This window comes from Leuciscus leuciscus, assembly GCF_965113295.1.
Source record: "Leuciscus leuciscus genome assembly, chromosome: 11".
Classification (NCBI taxonomy): Eukaryota; Metazoa; Chordata; class Actinopteri; order Cypriniformes; family Leuciscidae; genus Leuciscus; species Leuciscus leuciscus.
In genome coordinates, this window is record NC_138735.1 from 30,772,654 (window position 1) to 30,796,140 (window position 23,487).

General features: G+C 41.7%; 1 gene segment (V, D, J or C); it reads right to left on the reverse strand.

Annotated features, from left to right (window-relative positions):
- The window catches only part of LOC309508954 (immunoglobulin kappa variable 4-1-like), a 173,720-nt gene that overhangs the window by 42,868 nt on the left and 107,365 nt on the right, over positions 1 to 23,487 (reverse strand).

Genomic DNA, 23,487 nt, shown 5'->3' on the forward strand with positions numbered 1-23,487 from the left:
GTCCTGTGCATTGGGTTATCAGCTCCAAGCCTATTCATTTACACACACAATGTTAAACCAAATGTACCATTTTGATGGAGTATGGCAATAATATGGTATTGTGAGTTCAGGATGGTGACATAAGGGTCTCGTTACACCCCTAATTGTAATAGTTGAGAACAGCTGCATTCAGCAGTAAATGTGAAATGAAGCTCTTGGGGTTTGAACATGGTCACTGGAGACGAGCTGCTCTATTCTGAGACCATCACAATCACTAAACCTGACAATGCAAATTAGATTTTCACCTCAAACTCAGTTTCACTCTTTTACTGGTTCAACGCTCTGAACTGGAGCAGTTTCACTTCTGCTAAAATGAGTTATGAGTTATAAATTCATTATAAGCTTGAGATGATAGCTAGGCCTACTTGAAAACGGCTCAAAAACATCTTTGTTACATTGACTTATATAGTGTATTGTACAAAACAAACAATATGGTTTGTTTGATTTCATATCAGTTTACACATTCAGTTTTCTCTGATTCAGAGCATATTTGAGTCAAACCCGTCCGTCACAGTACAGATCTGTTGTGTTGAGAAGTATGCAATACTTGGTGTTCAATTCATAGTAATTGCTCACTATAACAGATGTAATAATGTGGAACTGCAGCACTTCAGGCTCTAGTGAGAAACTGTGTTGAGTAATGCGAAGAAAAAGAATAAAGCTGAATCCGAAATCACAAACTTCACTACTATATATGGGTGAAAAGCAGTATGTGACAAAAGAAGTATGTCCGAATTTAGAGTACAAGTCCCCAGATTGACCGACTACAGTGAAGCGACGCAACTGACACTGGTAGATCACATGATAATGACAACATGGCCAATATAGTACGTCCAGATTACATTCATACCAGTGTTGTGTACTCGAGACTCGGACTCGGACTCGGTCTCGAGACCATATTTTAATGGTCTCGGTCTTGTGCATTTTGACTCGGAATTGACTCGTACTCGAACATATTAGGACTCGGACTTATTCCCAAGTCCACTCGAGTCCCAGTCAAAATATTTCATGATTGTTACTGTATGTTAATATTTCTTTAAATTGTTGTTTGATTGAAACGTCCAATGATTGCTGACTTTCTTGTGCGCAACTGCGCATGACTTGAGACTAACGTTCGCGCCACGCAAATGCAGCAGGAGCCTGGTCAGATGTGATGTGGAGCCTCTAGCTCAACTATGTATTGAAAATGTCTGCCTTATCATCCATAATTCAGTTTGCATATAAGAGCCACACAGTATAGTGGTACAGTAATGTTATTTGTACTAGAAAATGTTATGTGGTCTTACTGCATAGAGTGATACAACAATGTTATGTGGACAAGAGCACTTACTGATTGTAATAATTGTAAGTAATAATTGTAATAAAATGACCTTTACACCACCTACTAGGTGGCCTTTTTACCATTACAGTGTACATGATTCCATGGTATATTTGATTTACTTCTTGAGTATGGTGCCAATTTTATTGTTACCACCAAATATTTTACATATTCTTGAAGATATCTTTAGGTCTGGTTTTTAGACCCAACCTTAGGTTATCCAACCTCTCCGGTCTCGACTCGACTCGGACTCGACTCTCTCTGGTCTCGGTCTCGACTCGGACTCGACTCTCTTTGGTCTCGGTCTCGACTCGGACTCGAGCCTCTCTGGTCTCGGTCTCGACTCGGACTCGAGTGAGCTGGTCTCGACTACAACACTTCATACTACACCCATTAATACTATAGAATGTACTTTTTTAGCGGTTGTGAAGTAATTACTTATTCAAAAAAGTTTGGCAATTTCAGACACATCCTTAGTGTTAGTTGCACACAAGTCCTGAAAATTGAAGCCAAACGTCTTGATCGCACCCAGGTGGTTGGTCCCAGTACAGCTCATTAACCCCGTCCTCTCCATGTAATCAAATGGGATGTGTAACAAACTAAACAATCAATTAACACAATTAATGATGGTTTCTGTCGTTTTATCCATCCATCCATCCATCCATCCATCCATCCATCTTCTTCCACTTATCCGGGGCCGGGTCGCGGGGGCAGCAGTCTAAGCAGGGATGCCCAGACTTCCCTCTCCCTAGACACTTCCTCCAGCTCTTCCGGGGGGACACCGAGGCGTTCCCAGGCCAGCCGGGAGACATAGTCCCTCCAGCGTGTCCTAGGTCTTCCCCGGGGTCTCCTCCCGGTGGGACATGCCCGGAACACCTTCCCGGGATGGCGTCCAGGAGGCATCCGGAAAAGAGGCCCGAGCCACCTCAGCTGGCCCCTCTCGATGTGGAGGAGCAGCGGCTCTACTCTGAGCTCCTCCCGAGTGACCGAGCTTCTCACTGGCCCACTATCTCTAGGCCCAGCCACCCTGCAGAGAAAGCTCATTTCTGCCGCCTGTATCCGGGATCTTGTCCTTTCGGTCATGACCCACAGCTCATGACCATAGGTGAGAGTAGGAACGTAGATTGACCGGTAAATCGAGAGCTTCGCCTTACGGCTCAGCTCCTTCTTCACCACAACAGACCAGTACAGCGACCGCATTACTGCAGAAGCTGCACCGATCCGTCTGTCAATCTCCCGTTCCATCCTTCCCTCACTCGTGAACAAGACCCCAAGATACTTGAACTCCTCCACTTGAAGCAGGAACTCTCCACCAACCTGAAGCGGGCAAACCACTCTTTTCCGACTAAGAACCATGGCCTCGGATTTGGAGGTGCTGATTCTCTTCCCAGCCGCTTCACACTCGGCTGCAAACCGTCCCAGTGCATGCGGAAGGTCCTGGTCTGATGGGGCCAGCACGACAACATCATCCGCAAAGAGCAGAGATGAAATCATGTGGTCCCCAAACCTGACCCCCTCCGGCCCCTGGCTGCGCCTAGAAATTCTGTCCATAAAAATTATGAACAGAACCGGCGACAAAGGGCAGCCCTGCCGGAGTCCAACATGCACCGGGAACAAGTCTGACTTACTGCCGGCAATGCGAACCAAGCTCCTGCTCCGGTCGTACAGGGACCGGATAGCCCTTAGCAAAGGGCCCCGAACCCCATACTCCCAGAGCACCCTCCACAAGATGCCGCGAGGGACACAGTCGAATACCTTCTCCAAATCCACAAAGCACATATGGATTGGTTGGGCAAACTCCCATGAACCCTCCAGCACCCTGTAGAGGGTATAGAGCTGGTCCAGTGTTCCACGACCGGGACGAAAACCATACTGTTCCTCCTGAATCCAAGGTTCTACTATCGGCCGGATTCTCCTCTCCAGTACCCTGGAATAGACTTTCCCGGGGAGGCTGAGAAGTGTGATCCCCCTATAGTTGGAGCACACCCTCCGGTCCCCCTTCTTAAAAAAAGGGACCACCACCCCGGTCTGCTAGTCCAAAGGTACTGTCCCCGACCGCCACGTGATGCTGCAGAGGCGTGTCAGCCAAGACAGCCCCACAACATCCAGAGACTTGAGGTACTCAGGGCAGATATCATCCACCCCCGGTGCCTTGCCACCGAGGAGTTTCTTGACTACCTCGGTGACTTCAGCTTGGGTGATGGACGAGTCCGCCTCCGAGCCCTCAGCCTCTGCTTCCTCAATGGAAGACGTGACGGCGGGATTGAGGAGATCCTCGAAGTATTCCTTCCACCGTCCGGTGATATCCCCAGTCGAGGTCATCAGCTGCCCACCTCCACTGTAAACAGCGTTGGTAGGGCACTGCTTCCCCCTCCTGAGGCGCCGGATGGTTTGCCAGAATCTCTTCGAGGCCGACCGATAGTCCTTCTCCATGGCCTCACCGAACTCCTCCCAGGCCCGAGTTTTTGCCTCCCCAACCACCCGGGCTGCAGTCCGCTTGGCCCGTCGGTACCCGTCAGCTGCCTCAGGAGTCCCACAAGCCAGCCAGGCCCGATAGGACTCCTTCTTCAGCTAGACGGCATCCCTTACCTCCGGTGTCCACCACCGGGTTCGGGGATTGCCGCCTCGACAGGCACCGGAGACCTTACGGCCACAGCTCAGAGTGGCTGCGTTGACAATGGAGGTGGAGAACATGGTCCACTCGGACTCAATATCTCCAGACTCCCTCGGGATCTGGTCGAAGCTCTGTCGGAGGTGGGAGTTGAAAATCTCTCTGACAGGGGATTCGGCCAAACGTTCCCAACAGACCCTCACAGTACGTTTGGGTCTGCCGAGTCGGTCCGGCTTCCTCCCCCGCAATCGGATCCAAATCACCACCAGGTGGTGATCAGTTGATAGCTCCGCCCCTCTCTTCACCCGAGTGTCCAAGACATATGGCCGGAGGTCAGATGAAACAACCACAAAGTCGATCATCGACCTCCGGCCTAGGGTGTCCTGGTGCCATGTGCACTGATGCTTGAACATGGTGTTTGTTATGGACAAGCTGTAACTAGCATAGAAGTCCAATAACAGAACACCACTCGGGTTCAGATCAGGGGGGCCGTTCCTCCCAATCACGCCCCTCCAGGTGTCACTGTCGCTGCCCACGTGGGCGTTGAAGTCCCCCAGTAGAATGACGGAGTCCCCAGTCGGAGCACTTTCCAGCACCCCTCCCAGAGACTCCAAGAAGGCCGGGTACTCTGCACTGCCGTTTGGCCCGTAGGCACAAACGACAGTGAGAGACCTATCCCCGACCCGAAGGCGCAGGGAAGCAACCCTCTCGTTCACCGGGGTGAACTCCAACACATGGCGGCTGAGCTGGGGGGCTATAAGCAGACCCACACCAGCCCGCCGCCTCTCACCATGGGCAACTCCAGAGTGGTGAAGAGTCCATCCTCTCTCGAGGAGTGTGGTTCCAGAGCCTAAGCCGTGCGTAGAGGTGATCCCAACTCTCTCTAGTCGGAATCTCTGAACCTCACGCACAATCTCAGGCTCCTTCCGCGCCAGAGAGGTGACGTTCCATGTCCCTAGAGCTAGATTCCGCGTCCAGGGATCGGGTTGTCTAGGCCCCCGCCTTCGACTGCCGCCCGATCCACTTAGCACCGGCCCCTTACGGTCCCTCCTGCAGGTGGTGGGTCCACGGGAGGGTGGCCCCACATCGCTCCTTCGGGCTGAGCCCGGCTGGACCCCATGGGGGGAGGCCCGACCACCAGGCGCTCGCATATGAGCCCCAACCCCGGGCCTGGCTCCAGGGTGGGGCCCCGGCTGCGCCATGCCGGGCGACGTCACGGTTCTCGAATTTGTAGGCATCATAAGGGTTTTTGAACCGCTCTTAGTCTGACCCGTCACCTAGGACCTGTTTGTCTTGGGAGACCCTACCAGGGGCATATAGCCCAAGACAACATAGCTCCTAGGGTCGTTCGGGTACTCAAACTCAAACGTCGTTTTAATTACATACAAACAGATACTTCACATTAGCACCTTCGTCTGGTCTCATCTATACCTATGGAAAGACTTACTCGAATACTCACCTCGGAAACTTCCCTGTCATTACTTCTGCACACACACCAGTCAGCACTACAACCAACAGAGAACTGTGAATGTTAAAGCTAAGTGCAAACCTGCTACTCTGAATCCCATGCTCACCTGTTTACCTCCTGTTTAAGACACTGTTGTTTTACGTTAGATCTGAGTCTTCTCCTTCTGTTTCTTACTGTCAGTGGGAGCCACCGAATCCATTTGAGACGTGGCAGAAAGTCTTTTGTGATGACGGAGATGCATGGCCGGAGATACGCAGACAAGGGGTCTCGCTGCTTTGCTTGGTGACGGAAAGCCAGCGCCTGTTTTATACTCCAGAACTGTCACAGTTATGCCAGACAATTCAGTCATGTTGGCCTAAACTGTAAAGTTCTACCCTCAGTGACTTACATCCATACTTTCCTGTTAGACATGAACTGGTTGTTGAATCTTCACTGATTTTCAGAGGGAATCGTTTGATTGTTCATATTGCACTGCAGGAACGCCTCATCCTTCTGGCACATGAGGGACATCAGGGGCTGGTGTGAACAAGTGCACCGCACAAGTGCTGAAAAGTTAGGCCAAAGCGTCTCTATCGCCCCCAGGTGGCTGGTCCCAGTATCGCTCATAAACCCCGTCCTCTCCATGTAGTCTATAATGGGACGCGAGGGAAACTAAACAATCAAATTACACTTCCAACCATTTTTTTTTTCCAAAGATTTTCTGTCATTCTAGGTAGTTTTTATCACGCTGATGTAAGTTCACGTGTTTGTTGTTTTAAATAAGTTTGGTCTTAGTTAGTTATTTAATGCTATAAAAACGGGAATGTGACGCCATGATTGACAGCTGTGATTGACAGCTTCTCTAAACGAAGTAGTCACTTTTTGGGGGGGATTTTTGGGGGAAATTGGAGCTTCAACTTTAATTTCTACATGTCCATATCAGTTTATTTCACACCGACATAAGTTGTTCTGCAGTGAACTGGACTAACCGATTCTGCGGGAGTGTGGACGGGACTCTCACTCTCACGACAGGTCTCAAATCAGCGCAAGATGTCAGCGCCATATTGGGACTTCGCATTTCTACAATAGAAGAGAGTGAAGGTGCGTCGTCCATCTTTATTTACAGTCTATGGGTGCAAACCCAATTGTATTGTATTGGTGGCCACGAATGGACGATCTTGTTCACACAATCCTCTCTGCATGTGTGACCGGCCAGGCCAGTGATAAATCGGCCAAAACATTCACAGTGGGGTTCACGAAATGGTCCATTTCAACCTTTCGAGAAGGGAGATACTGACTGTTAGATTGCAATAACACGGATAGACTATTTCAGCAAATGGCCAGAAGTTGGTTTTGCTTCATCAGTAACTTTGAGTGTGTGTGTGTGTGTGTGTGTGTGTGTGTGTGTGTGTGTGTGTGTGTGTGTGTGTGTGTGTGTGTGTGTGTGTGTGTGTGAGAAAGTGTTTGAGCAGCTGCAGTTTCAGTTCAATCACTGTGACTCTGACTGACGGAGGTTTTTGTACGATTCTTTATCACTGTGTGAACACAGCTTTACTGTTGATCCAGTGTGCACTCTGACAGTAATAATGTCCAGCATCTTCAGTCTGGACTCCACTGATGGTCAGAGTGAAATCTCTCCCAGATGATTCACTGCCACTGAATCTAGATGGAGTTCCTGACTGATGGGTGTTTGTGTAATAAATCAGGATTTTAGGAGCTTCTCCAGGTTTCTGTAAGTACCAGCTAAGAAAATGGTATCCATTTTTCCACATTGGATCTCTGTTAAATATACAGTTTACAGTGACTGATTGTCCAGTTTGAGAGAGCCGCTCTGAGGGAGTTTGAGTCACTGTCTCCTGCCCAAAAGATTCTGTCAAGAGAGAAAGATTAGAAATCACAAACACTTTTACAACCTTATATCTTCACAACACACACATTAAGATAACGAGTGAATAACGTTTGTAATCTTGACTGACACAAACCTCGACATAACACTGCCAGCGTCCAGATCAATATGGTGATGAAAGTCATTTTTGTAGGTTGAAGGTTCAGTTCTAGTGAAAAACAGTTGTTGATCATGTTTGATGTTTGACAGAGTTATAAACACATGCAGAGCACTGAAGCGTGTGTCGCTCATGTAAAACACACTCTATGCAAACGCTTCAGGAGTCACAGATTTAAGTTGGTTTAATGTCCTTTCATAGCCTGGATGCCAGCCGAACTTCGCCCCGCCCACGACATTTGAGGTCGGGAAGTTTGGTCTGGACTTAATCCGTTGTGGAGCAATTATGCTCGAACCAGAGCTGTTCGGACCAATCAAATTGTCAGGGCGGGCTTTATATGATGATGGACAGATGATCAACAGTAACGTAATCATCCACATCACCAAAGAGTGCTTGGGTTGAATATGTTTACAACAAAGTCGGCTGCTGCTGGAGAATTGAGATGTGTAGATTCCGCCCTCACATCTGTTATAGAAGATATCGACAGCGCATTCATTTTAAAAAAGGAACAGAGAACCGCGATCAAGCCATTTGTTTTGTAAAGATGTTTTTGCCGTCCTTCCTACGGGATTCGGCAAAAGTTTAATTTATCAGCTGGCCCCGATGGTCGCTAAGAATATGGGGCGCAATGAAAACCCTGTGGTCATCGTGGTTTCTCCGTTGCTCTGATTGGTTGTAGGTCTATCCAATTGAGTGCAGAGGCATTTTCTTTCCTGGTTCGGTTGAAACCAGGGGGCCAATGTTTCGGAAAACATTGAAGCTTCCCTGGGGGCTGCCATTGATTAGCAGACCATCACCTGCTGTTAGCATCCCATTGACTCCCATTCATTTTGGCGTCACTTTGACAGCTAATAACTTTACATCTGAGGCGTTTAAAGACTCTATATGTCCATTGTTTATTTCTAAAGAAACACGACAATGTATAAAAGGCTCCATTACCTTGTATCTTACGTTATGGCCCCGTAGAAGCAGTTTTTGTAAAAATAGGCTAACGATTGCGTCATAACCACGCGACTCTCTTGAAATTACCGTATAGACAGGAGGAGAAGCTCGCAGTCAATCGGGGGGACGTGGAGGCATATAGTCTGATAAAGTCAAGGGAGAAGCCCATAGAGAGTCATAAAGTTACTTCTGCTCCTAGCTCATGGACAGCTCCTACCAGAGGTGGGACAAAGTCATTGTTATGCAAGTCACAAGTAAGTCTCAAGTCTTTGCCCTCGAGTCCCGAGTCAAGTCGAGTCAAAGATGAGGCAAGTCCCGAGTCGAGTCAAAAGTCAAAGCCAACAAGTCTCAAGTCGAGTCCAAAGTCCTACCATTTTAGTTTCGAGTCATTTCGAGTCCTCTTACCACAGAAATAAAATTTATACAAATCATGTACGTCAGTAAGATTTGTATTTATTTAAACCTCTTTTTATACAATGACATTAATCAAATACAGTAAAAAACAGAACATTTAATTTTCACAAAAAATGCTTGTATTTCAACAGCATATTGCACTAGAACAATGCACAGCATGCAGCTTCAGTCCTGTATTGTATTAACCTCATATTGCAAAACAGTTTAACTTTCAAATAGACATGGGTCGTTTTAGCCTAAACCTTTTTAAACATGTCATCAATAAAATCCTCACTCCTCAAAATTATCACTTCTGAAAAACTGGACCAACCTGATAATATAATTGGAATGCGTGTTGCAGTGCGTATGCAGTGCAAGACCAGCACGCGCAATAGTGCTTTCGCATATGCTGCGTTTGCAGTGCGTGATCCGCGGCTGTACCACAAATACATACTCACTATTTGTATTTCAAATCCAGAAGTTATTAGCATCTTTTATTTTAAAAAAAATTTGTCAGCATTGCGATTCTCTTTGTACACACGTATACACTCTTTAATAGACGTATTCACGTTTAAATACAATTTAAACAACGTATTATTTAATGCATTACTCTTATATAATTATATAAGTTGCTCAAGCAAGTGGTAAAATATTTAACCATGTACTTATATTAAAATCGCATAGCCTACATTTTAAATTAAAACTTAAAATTGACAAAAACAGCAGATTCATACTCTTTCTTTTGCATAATTTAAATCTTTATACAATAAATCTCGCATGTCACAAAGAACTTGTTTTTCCACCTCCACGAATGAGACGAGTGTTATGTTGCCTTGTTGAAATATGTATTTTCCCTTGATTTAGGCTACCCCGGTCTTAACGTCTCAGCATTGCGATTCTCTTTGTACACATATACACTCTTTAATAGACGTATGCACGTTTAAACACAATTTAAACAACGTAGGCCTATTATTCAATGCATTACTTCTACTTATATTAAGTTCCTAAAGCAAGTGGTCAAATATTTAACCATGTAGGCTACTTGTATAAAAAAACAGCCGACTCTCGTCTTTTATTTTATATTTAAATTAATACAATAAATCTCGCATGTCACAAGGAACATGTTTTTCCACCCCCACTCGTCTCGAGTGTCGTTCATTATGTCGCCTTGTTGAGGTAAATTGTAGTTTTCCTTGCTTTACCCTGGTCTTAAAGTGAAAATAGTATTTAATTAAATACATTTATGGTGAGATTACTACATTTTATTTAATTAATCGCGTTTATGGTGAAATTACTAAATTTTTAGGTCAATCTGTGTTCATTTTGACCACGAAACATGCGCTGTCACTTTAATTCAGCGCGTGCAGCACATGTGCAGCACAGCAGAAATAGACTCGGTGCGGAAACGATCGCGGCACTGCTGTATACGCACCGCACCTGGAACGGATCGACGGACTGCAACCGCGTGCAGTGTGAAAGCTCTAACCTGTTAACATGGGTACGGAAAAAAATACGCACCGCTGGCGCATACGCACGGCAAACGGAGTTTGTGTGAAACGGCCGTTAGATGCTGTCGAATCAAAACAACGTGGGACTACAGTGATTGGATGTCGTGCAGGCAGCGCGCGCGCTCGCTGCATGCATACAGCTGGTGCACATTTTTTTCACAGATGCAGATAAACTGAGAGCGGCGCGGCCGTGTGGACATTTTTTCCCCCAGTTTTCATGGGAAGTAGCAAGTCTTCTCGAGTCAAAAGGCGCAAGTCCAAGTGAAGTCACGAGTCATTGATGTTAAAGTCCAAGTCGAGTTCCAAGTCTTTGTACATTTTGTCGAGTCGAGTCTGAAGTCATCAAATTCATGACTCGAGTCTGACTCGAGTCCAAGTCACATGACTCGAGTCCACACCTCTGGCTCCTACTCACGCTCTCCGTCTCTGCGAGATTCGGAAGGGAATGATTCAGATTTCTCTTGGCACAGCTACTAGAAGACAGACGGGTTGCTCACGTCACATCCACGTCGTCAAGCTCAGAGTCTGCGCAGTCGCTCCGCCATCAGGAAGTGAGAGCTTCTAATTGACTTCACTTTTCTCCGTTGAAGTCTATGGGGTCGCTGTGTCCATTTCTTATACTGTCTATGGTTGAAACACGCGCCATAATCACAGCCCAATAGAGCAGTATCAGACTCAAATTCTGACTAGAACCTGAGTATGATGACGTCAGGCTAGTGCTTTCATGGAGATACAAAACATTTCACATGTTAATATAATCCTTTATTGATAAAGCAACATCAGACCAGCAGGCGCACTGTTTGAGTGATTTACATTGCCAGTTTTGTTTTTGTTCGGCCAACTGAAATATTTCCAGACGAAGCCACTATAGAAACAACCGCAGCTCGACTCTGAGAAACACACAGTATTTCTTGAATGAATCAGTGATTTGAGCGAATCGGTTGAGTTAATGATTCATTGACTCACTCATAAAGTCAGTCTCTTGTCGCCATCTACTGGCGTAACGATGAAACTTGCAGAAAGAGTCTCTGTAAAATCCAGCATTAAAGCTGCAGGTTAAACACATCTGTGTGTGATGATGGAGGATCTGCTTCTGTCACGAGACTCGACTCCAGCTCTGAGTATCGCTCCACTTATTCACTGAATTACAGTTTTTTACAATTACTAACAAGCATTTACCAACTTAAAGTACTTTTTCTAAACTCTTAACACAGCAACACACATGATCATACAATTAGCCACATAGTTAAATTTCTGCCTAAAACCACATTTTAATAATTAAATACCAAGTCTGCATTTAGAAATGCAAAAAACTACATATTTGTATGCTTAATAGTTATTTGAAGTGTTTCTGGTATTACAGGAATATCATTAGAGGACGATGAACATCTGCTCTATTCTGAGAGAAACACAATCACTCCTGATGATGAAATGTGAGTTTAACTCGCTCACTTTCACTGTTGAGGCGGTTTGTATAATAAATCAGGAGTTCAGGAGTTTCTCCAGGTTTCTGTAAGTTCCTGCTGAAATAGTTTATCCTCATCTAGTTGTTCACTGTAACGGGTTTGTTCATATTCATCAGTTTATCAGGTCATGTTATCATCAGCTGCCAGTTTATACCTTCCCATAATTTTGTGAATAAGTTTTCAATAAAAAATCAGTTAAAAGCACAAATTAAAGTTCTTATCTGGCTTGTTCTTATCAGAGGTGTCTGATTGGTGCAGAGGAGGGAGAGGCGTGTCTAAACTGAACTGTTGATCAAAGCTATAATTAAAACAGCAAGCTAATATAAAACTCTTACTGTCTGCAGTATATAGTATAAATACAGTCAATAGTAAACAAATTACATGTTAGTATGGGATATGTGACAGACTGACTGTAACACAGGACTTTGATTTTGAAGGGATTGAGCACGGGTGTGTGCACACAACAAACTGTTTCCACCATTACACAGAAAAGTACACCAAAAACACTTTATACAATAAGGGTTTATTTCATTTAATTCAGTTACCAAGTTAACTTCATGCATTTCTAATAGCTACACACCTTCTGGTGCCTCACTAGCCAAACCAGTACACAAGGAAAGTAGTCATGTTTAAACTAGCATGTGCTTATGGAAGATTACTCCATCTGGATCTGACCTCGTGGGGGAGGGGGGAGGGAACCTAGTATGTAAGTTTTCTTCTTATGTTTTGTCTTTATTGTTTTGAGCCCTTTATATGGTACTAGAAATAAATTATGTATGGTTTAGAGTTGAAATGTCATGACAGCTAGTTTGTTTATGTCTTGTCACCTCTTTGTAATTTATAGGTTTCTCCCTAAAAATGTTTTTTTTCCCAAAAAAATAGGAGGAGCTAAGGCCTATAAAAGAGGTAGCCATTTTATGGGAGAAAGCGGGTGTGAAGAGGTTGAATCTTGTTTGTATTTGTGGGCCTGTACATCGGCATAGCCAACTTACATTCGTGTATTGTCAACAATTTTGATTTATTTTCTCTGGTATTATAATTTTTGATAATCTGTTTTTTTTTTTTCTATTACTTCACTATTGCCATTGGATATTGGAATTAAAACCACTCTGGACTGTGCTATTTCTGCCTTTGTCACGTCATTTACACCTCTGGCCGCTGGTAAATCCTAACAGGATACTCAAATGAAATAACTATGGAGTATTATGAAAATTAAGATCTATTATTAATAAAATGGGGCAACTAGGGCAAACTGAAATCACTCAGATCTCAAATGTGTCACTGATCTATAAGAGCAAAAAATCTCTTTCTGAACTCTATAATTATTAAGAGTGTCAGATTAATTTAGATGGTTTTATTTCAGATGCAAGTGTGACGATGTTATTTCAGATCCTCCTTTGAGCAGCTGCAGTTTCAGTTCAGTCACTGTGACTCTGACTGACGGAGGTTTTTGTACGACTCTTTATCACTGTGTGAACATATTTACACTGTTGATGTAATGGAAACTCTGACAGTAATAATGTCCAGCATCTTCAGTCTGGACTCCACTGATGGTCAGAGTGAAATCACTGTTAGATCCACTGCCACTGAATCTAGATGGAGTTCCTGACTGGAGGAGGTTTGCTTTATAAATCAGGAGTTTAGGAGCTTCTCCAGGTTTCTGTAAGTACCAGGATAGAGGCTGATAACTCCAACCCTGATAGACTTCAGGACTAGTTTTACAGGATATAGTAAATGTGTCTCTTAGTTGAACAGATTTCACTGCAGGCGTCTGAGTGACTGTCGGTTCACCGACTGATTCTACATCAAGAAGAATAAATAAACATTCAGAATGACATATTTGGATAATATTTCAAGCACTGTTAATCAGTTAAAATAGTGCAGATTAACTTCATATTTCCTCACCTGTGCAACAGCTGGAGAACATCCAGATGAAGATGAAGATGATGAAGCTCATGGTTGCTGATGGTTTAGATTCTCAGTGTTCAAACTCAGAGTTATAAATCCTCCTGAAGCGCACACACACACACACACACACACACACACACACACACACACACACACACACACACACACGCACGATGTGCTGCGATGCAAATCATCTCTATGTAAATCTGTGTAAGGATTCCAACACATGATGCTCATAAATCATAACAGTGTTTAGGAGATTTTTTCCATGTTACGAGTCATAAACATTTATTCATGTGTCTGAAGCTTCAGGCTTTCTGATGATTCAAATGACAGAGTTGCTACACTAGTATGGCCCTGTCCCAAATGGCACACTCCGGACTTGTGGACTTCCTCAGAGTCCACACTTTGGTGACGTCATGTAGTGCAGACCTATAGGGCCCTTGGCACGAGTCCACGAGGGCATTGAGAGGTATTTTTGGGACAGACTCGATCGCCAAGCCGGAAATAACGGCCTGGTTGTTGTTGGACAGGAGAAATCACATTTTTGCGCTCCAACGTCTTATCTGCATGTCCACTACACAGCCTAATTTTACAGTTCTATATTTTGATATTGTGCATTATCACCTGCATTAGACAATAGATATATCATGCTTAATCAAATTATGTATACAGTTGTACATAATAATACATAATGTTCCATTTGAACTAAGATTACAATTTTTAAAAATAATGAAAATGTGCATGAGTTTCAGATGAATTTACAGGTTTCAATATTCATACTATATTTACATATGACTCAGTAAAGCCCTGACATTCGGTTCTATTTATTTAATGAATCATAATGTGATCGTATTATTAAACGCGCTATTATTATGTTTGAGACATCAACCACTGCTCGATGACCATAATGTTTGTATAAACTGTAGGTAACGGGTGAAATGTACATTTAGGTCATAAAAACTGTAATATTTTCTTCTCAGCCATGTCAACAATTATCCGTGAGTGAAATCTCCTCCCATCTGTTGTCTGATTTGCCTTTCGCAAGGATTCCTGGGTAGTTAAAGTGCGTGGAGCCTGTTTCTATGTGGGCTTCGTGGAAGACCGCTTCAAGGGTACAAAGGTGGCGCTGTTGAGCACACCTCAGAGCACTAAAATGCTGAATGGGACGGCCTACTGTTTGTTTGATTTGATATTAATATACAGACTTTTCTCTGATTCTGAGCATATTAGAGTCAAACTCGTGTGTCACAGGACTGATCATAATAGAGATGATTTCAGTCATAAGTCAGTTTTGAGCACATGTGTAGTTCCTGTGTGTGTGTGTGTGTGTGTGTGTGTGTGTGTGTGTGTGTGTGTGTGTGTGTGTGTGTGTGTGTGTGTGTGTGTGTGTGTGTGTGTGTGTGTGTGTGTGTGTGTGTGTGTGTGTGTTTGAGCAGCTGCAGTATCAGTTCCGTCACTGTGACTCTGACTGACGGAGGTTTTTGTACGACTCTTTATCACTGTGTGAACACCCAGTTACTGTTGATGTAGTGTTCACTCATACAGTAATAATGTCCAGCATCTTCAGTCTGGACTCCTCTGATGGTCAGACTGAAATCTGTTCCATAATTTGCTCCATTGCCAGTGAATCTAGATGGAGTTCCTGACTGTCGTGAATTAATTAAATAAATGAGGAGTTTAGGAGCTTCTCCAGGTTTCTGCAGATACCAGGAGAGACAGTCGCCACAACCATGAGTACGATCTCCAATTCCTCTGTTAGTTTGACAGTTTATAGAAACTGTTCCTCCTTGAACGGCTGCTTCTGAGGGAGTCTGAGTCACAGAAACCTGGCCTGTAATTTCTGTCAATGACATTTCATAAGATCATTATTACAACAACCATTAAAGTCAAAGTATCCAGTACAGAATCTAGACTGAACATCAAAAGCATATAAATCACATCTTGAGTTATTAATAGAGTAAATGAACCTTGAACAGAAAGAATGAGAGTCCAGATACAGACGCTGATGATCATCATTCTTCTTATCGGTGGTTTACTTTCAGTCTGAATGAAGAAAAGCTGTCAGTGATGAAGTGTTAAACTCACAGCACTATAAACACTCTCACACACTGAAGATCTGATCAATATGCAAACACACTCCACATCATTTCCCTGAAGACAGAAGAGACACTCACATTATGTTTGTGCAACAGCTTTGTCTAGATGCTTATTTACTTGTTGCATTATTTTGGGCTGAGCTAAAACACAATAATGAGTGATTTGATGAAGACACTAAATGTTCTTGATTGACAGTAATAGTGGAGAACAGCTGCGTTCAGCAGAGAGACGGAGGAGAGAAACACCTGTTGTTTGAGCATCGGTAACTCAGTGCTTGTTTGTTCTATATCTCTCAAAATTTGAGACATGGTTTCCACATTTGTCTGCTAGAATATAACTCACTTGGACATGTACAACACAATCACAGATTATGTGAGTTATTGTCAAACACAAAGAGGTCGTTGTTGAGACATAACCCTGTCCTGTTGTAACTCAGGCTGGGGATCGATGGAACAATGAGAGCTAATTTGCTGAAATAAGATCCATACAATCTAAACGTGTGCAAGAATGTTATTGAAGAACAAAGAATAATCAGTTTTGAATAAAGTCAACAATTTTAAGTAACAAAAGATTTATTGTATTTTTTAAGGACTTAAAATTTAGCATTTACATGTGTGTGTGTGTGTGTGTGTGTGTGTGTGTGTGTGTGTGATCATGTGTGTGTTCTCAATTCCTGTCACACAACAGTTCAGACACTAGCTATGTTGCCATCCTCCGATTTGATGTGAATTTTGGGATTGACTATCACATAAAAGAAACGCCGGATGGAAATGCCGAGATGAACATCAATTCTAAAAATGTGCAGAAAAAAATTGTATGTGTTCAATTGAGGTGATAATGTTTTTATCTGATAAGAAGACATGCACATAAACTATAATGGAAACATATTCATAAATCCCTCAATGCGCAACAAAAAACTCACATGATTTTGTCTTAACAGGGAATGTGATTGATAACTGGAATCATCTTCAGGGGTTGGTTGTAATATTTTTAATGAACTGTTAAAACTATCCTCACCGCAAACAGCCGTAACATAGCTAACTGTGTTAGCATGTGGGTTTGAAGTTAGCATGAGTGTAAAGCATCACATTAAACTAGAGAAATATCTACTTTAGATTATGCAAGTCAAATGTATCTACAATACAATGATTGTTTGGCAAAAAATAATCTTGATGACATTTTTTACTTTTCCTCCTGAAAATTCGTTTTTGGTCATAAAACGTACAATATTGATCACAGTCACATGACACTTCTCCTGTGAGGTGATGCGGTGTGTGATATTGATGACATCACCATAGCTCTTTCTGACGTGTCAAACTGACCCAGTGTTACAACACCGGTCTCCCCTAAATGTGAAATGAAGCTCTTGGGGTTTGAACATGATCTGCTCTATTCTGAGACCGTCACAATCACTAAACCTGACAATGCAAATGAGATTTTCACCTCAAACTCACAGTTTCACTCTTTTACTGGTTCAACGCTCTGAACTGGAGCAGTTTCACTTCTGCTGATGGAGGGATGAGACCGTTATGAAGTTTGAGTGGTAGATTATATGACTTGTATGACTTATATAACGTAATGAGACTCTTCACTGGTAGATCACGTGTGACTGGACTAGAGGAGTAAATGTAGATGTTGATCTGATTCAATTCACGATTCATAGGTTATTGATTTGAAGATTTCTTTCTAATTCACAGAGTGCAATGCGCCTATAAAATACCTAGGAAAGATATCCCATATTTCATAATTTCAGTAAACTATCCACATATTAAAATAATAGCTGATTCATTCAAAGTCTCATATTCAAATAAAATAAACTCATATATCCTAAAACCTCTTAAATGTCTCTGATCGCCCATAAACACTGATCTCAGTAAAACTGCAGTATTTTATCTTGTAAAAATAACAGTGAAGTTTCCACACAATGAAGCGCTTTATTTCAGTGTTGAGCAATAACATCTTTATGAATGTTTTAAGTGTGTTTGACTCGAGACTGAAGTGTTGTTGTGAGAGATCTGTCTTCTGCTCATGTGAGACTCAGACGCATCGCTGGATTCATAATTAATGCATCCAGAAAACAGTGAATGGTTACAGACAGACTGATTGTGGGACGGTGGAGCGTCTGATCATGTTAAATAAGGTTTCTCTCTTTCACGGCTCATTTTGCTCTGAATCAGTTCATCTGTGACTCTTGTACATGATGATCTAAACAGCGGCTTTATGGAAGATGATTAATAAACTATTCAAGCAACAACATGTTTATGATTCACTTTACAGTATGAGTGTATGATTAGGAAGGACAAATAATCATGCTTTATAAAAAAACATGAACAACCATATGAGAATAGATAAACCAACAATTGACTGAAAAAATATGATAAAAATAATTTCTTATTATCTTCAGTAATATTAATGAAGTGCAGCAAAATTTGTGTTTCTGTTGTGTGTGTGTGTGTGTGTGTGTGTGTGTGAGTGTGTGTGTGAGTGTGTGTGTGTGTGTGTGTGTGTGTGTGTGTGTGTGTGTGTGTGTGTGTGTGTGTGTGTGTGTGTGTGAGTGTGTGTGTGTGTGTGTGTGTGAGTGTGTGTGTGTGTGTGTGTGTGTGTGTGTGTGTGTGTGTGTGTGTGTGTGTGTGTGTGTGTGTGTGTGTGAGTGTGTGTGTGTGTGTGTGTGTGTGTGTGTGTGTGTGTGAGTGTGTGTGTGTGTGTGTGTGTGTGTGTGTGTGTGTGTGTGTGTGTGTGTGTGTGTGTGTGTGTGTGTGTGTGTGTGTGTGTGTGTTTGAGCAGCTGCAGTTTCAGTTCAGTCACTGTGACTCTGACTGACGGAGGTTTTTGTACGACTCTTTATCACTGTGTGAACACATCTTTACTGTTGATCAAGTGATAACTCTGACAGTAATAATGTCCAGCATATTCAGTCTGGACTCCACTGATGGTCAGAGTGAAATCACTGTTAGATCCACTGCCACTGAATCTAGATGGAGTTCCTGACTCGAGGTTGTTGGTCCAATAAATCAGGAGTTTAGGAGCTTCTCCAGGTTTCTGTAAGTACCAGTTTAAAACATCCCCACCAATGTAACTGTACACATCTCTGCTGGTTTTACATTTGATATTCACAGTTCCTCCTGGTTGTTCTGCTGTTATTGAGGGACTCTGAGTGACGGTGATCTGTCCTCTACACTCTGAAACACAACAAGAAGAAAATACACTCAAAACTTTGACAATATACTTGAATAAATGAATTAATATCAAACTTGTGCTCCACAAACCTTGAGCAAACGCTGTGAGAGTCCAGATGAAGATGATGATGAAGGTCATGTTGATGAAGATTGTTGTGTGTGTCAGTGATGAAGTGTTAAACTCACAGCACTATAAACACTCTCACACACTGAAGATCTGATCAATATGCAAACACACTCCACATCATTTCCCCGAAGACAGTCACTCATTAACACACACAAAACACAATCACTGAAGTGAGAACAGAGTAAAATTAATGTTTTTCATAATATTTGATCTTTTACAAACTGTTAAAAATGATATAATTCAATTCAGTTCTGAATACATCTACAAGATCAACTTCAGTATTAATATGAAAATCTGCTGTTTTTCTTATTCCTAATATCTTCCCCAATTTTACACCAAATCCATGTGTGTTCCTGCAGTTTATGAACAGACATGAGGATCATCACACACACGAGTCTCTGTCAGTCACTGAATAACTGAGTTTGATCGAGAGTCACACATGACATGTTCACTTTAATAAATCCAGTTAGTAATTCAGTGATGATGAGCTTCATAAAGCAGGGGAAGTCAGTGAGTTTCTGTTGTAATGATTTGACGGTGGAAACACAGCATTCAGAGAGTGAGGATCCAAATGCAGTTTATTTACAAGTATAATCCAGTCATAGTCCATATATCAGACAGAGTCAAAGCACATGTTATCAGTCCCAACAAGATCCACAGATGCAGAACGAGAACGAGAAATCAAAACTCAGAGAATTATCAGAAACAAAGAGACTGATGGAGAAAGCTGACAGTAACATGTGAACCAGAACAAACAAGACTTCATACTGAATACAGGACAGAAGGCGTTTATAGACAGTAATGAACTAAATGAACCAAGACACGCTGAAACAGATCAATAATGAGCAGGACTTCTGAAAAGCAAATATATTTACCTATATATGAATGCTCAATATATTAAATGGTTTAACAGTATATTTTAAAATCTACAGAATAATATGTTGTGTTAATATATTACAATATATTGAATAATACATAAGGAATTGCCGCTTTTCATATATTGAAAAATATGCGACAATATATTTACTAATATATCATAATGTATGTAATTTTATATTCAGCAATACACTAATACACATAATATATAGATGTGTGATCAGATATGGTACTGCATGTGTAATATATAATATATTGTAATATATTAATATATTACATAAGAAATATAATAATATATGATATACTTTATAGAATTATATACAGTCAAACCAAAATGTATTCAGACCTTCAACATTTCTCACATTATCAGTTTATCCACTATAGTTTAGAAAACGGTAATAAAATATGACAAATATTAAACTGTGTCAGAACAAATTCATCTTGATAATGTCAGATAACTTTGAGCAAAACATGGTCAGGTCAAAGTGTCTGAATCATTTTTGGTCCCAAATTTTTATAAAATTTACTGGTAATCCACTTTATGAAGAATTATTGGGTATAATATGTCACAGTTTACTTTATTTTGCTATCCTCACTTACATAAATGAACTATAGTGTCCTGCACACACTAGTAAAAAAAATATAAAAATTATATCTGGTGTCTGAATAATGTTCGGTTTGACTGTAGAACCAAAACCAAAACTTTGGAACAGTCTTCCTAACATTGTCCGGGAAGCAGACACACTCTGTCAGTTCAAAGCTAGCCTAAAAACACATATTTTTGGCCTAGCATACACATAACACATTATAGACTTCTATAATTCCATATTAGGCTGCATAGATTAGGCCAGCTGGTACCGGGAACACTTCCCATAAATCCTGATGTACTCGTTACATCATAAGAAGAATGGCGTCTACTACGCTAATATTAGTCTCTCTGTTTATACCGAGGTTTACCGCAGTCCACCGGATCCAGGCCGTATCCAGATCTGATGAAGGACCAGCGCCTGGCCGCGACGACAACAAGACTCTCCGTTTCCTGAAGTGAGGTGGACCCCGGCCGTATCCAGATCAGATGGTTGATCTCCACCTGGACCTAACCATGACGCATCCTGAAGTGCCAGCCTCATCAGCCCTGTGAAGGCCTCATCAACATGACCAATCTGACCTCTGACCTGTAACGCTGCCTGGATCATAATCATACACTGTTCACTCGTTGGCCAGAGGAGAACTGGCCCCTGACTGAGTCTGGGTTCTCCAAAGGTTTTTTTCTCCATTCTGAGACCTGATGGAGTTTTGGTTCCTTGCCACTTTTGCCTTGGCTTTTGGCTTGCTTAGTTGGGGACATTTTATATTCAACAATATTATTGATCTGCCTTATTATGGGTGGACGATGATGCAATTTTCTTCTAGAAACAAACTTTGTTGTATTATTTTCATGTTATCAATGTGAAGCTGCTTTGATACAATCTGTGTTGTAAAAAGCGCTATATAAATAAAGGTGACTTGACTAGAAAAGACGCACTCTCAGTTTGTTCAGTTTCTTCTTGAGTGTAATTCGAGACATTGAATGTTTGTCAGTTAACACTGTAAAGATGGTTATGGTCTTAATAGTATTTCTCTTAATGATCAGCTCTGTCTGATACTTCAGGAGTAAAAAGGTTTATATTTGTAGAAATGAAGTATAAAGTTATAATAGATGGAGTGATGTGTGGAGACAGCGAGCTTCAGTTCCCAACACCAGTGCTTTAACAACCGCCGAAAACAATTCAATGTCACACACTAGTTTTATTCTACAAATGTGGAGGATTTCAAGACTTCAAGAGGGAGCAAGGCCAAAACAACACACACAAACCCTCGGACTATTAGGGAGAAACTAACTAAGCTACAAAAATAAAGAAAAGTGCAATAAAAATACACTAACTCTCTAACGCTTAAACTGGAGAAAACCAGATATAAAGGAAATGGCTCGACTCCACATCAGCTTCAGTCGCTCTTCTGTACCACTTTATGCCTTTCATTCTAGACTGTGTGTGTGTGTGTGTGTGTGTGTGTGTGTGTGTGTGTGTGTGTGTGTGTGTGTGTGTGTGTGTGTGTGTGTGTGTGTGTGTGTGTGAAAGTGTTTGAGCAGCTGCAGTTTCAGTTCAGTCACTGTGACTCTGACTGACAGAGGTTTTTGTACGACTCTTTATCACTGTGTGAACACATAACCACTGTTGATCCAGTGTGCACTCTGACAGTAATAATGTCCAGCATCTTCAGTCTGGACTCCACTGATGGTCAGAGTGAAATCACTGTTAGATCCACTGCCACTGAATCTAGATGGAGTTCCTGACTCGAGTTCTTTTGTATAACGAATCAGGAGTTTAGGAGCTTCTCCAGGTTTCTGTGAGTACCAGAACACACAGTATGCCGAGCTGCAAGATTCGGCACTTCTACTGAGTTTACAGCTCATCTCTACAGTTTCTCCTGGTTTGGCAGGTTTCACAGGAGTCTGAGTCACTGTGATCTGAGATCTACAGCCTGAAAAACAATTCATTTATCAGTTTAAAGTATATATTATTTGACATATTGTTAAGCTGTGTAAAAAAAATATATATTTAAATTATTTATTTCAAATATAAACTGTTCACCTTGTAGTATAAAGCAGTATAAAAGTGTCCAGATGAAGATGATGATGAAGGTCATGTTGATGAAGATTGTTGTGTGTGTCAGTGATGAAGTGTTAAACTCACAGCACTATAAACACTCTCACACACTGAAGATCTGATCAATATGCAAACACACTCCACATCATTTACCTGAAGACAGTCACTCATTAACAGACACAAAACACAATCACTGAAGTGAGAACAGAGTAAAAATGAATGGTTTTCATAATATTTGATCTTCACTAAAAGTCAAAATGTAAAAAATGCTATCATTAAATTCAGTTCTGAATACATAGACCAACTTCAGTATTAATCTGAATATCTGCTGTGATCAGATCCAGATCCAGACTCAAATCACTGAAGGTTTTCTATAGTAAAGTGCAGATTTAAACTTGAGCAACAGTGAGACATTTAAGATTATTTACACTTTTCAGAATCAGAATCAGAATCAGAAAGAGCTTTATTGCCAAGTGTGCTTGCACCCACAAGGAATTTTTCTTGGTACTGAAGCTTCCAGTGCACATATACAAATACAAATACAACAAGAAACATAGTAATACACATTCTAAGAATAAAATATATATTTTAAAAAAATATTAAAAAAATATATTTAATATATATAAATATATAAAAAATAATAAATTATATATAAAAAATTATATATAAAAAAAATAAAAAAATAGTATAAAAGTAAAAAAAGGGGTCACAGTTGGGTTTAGTCTGAATAATCATTTACAGATTATGAACATATTTACAGTATTTTGAGTAGTATGAATAATATAAATATAAATATCACCTGAGTTAAGAGAATATTGCACTAGACAGTGGGAGTATTGCACTTACAGGCATATGCCTTGGGGGGCATGTTAAGTGTTCAGAAGGGAAATGGCCTGTGGAAAGAAACTGGATGCCTGGATGTTCT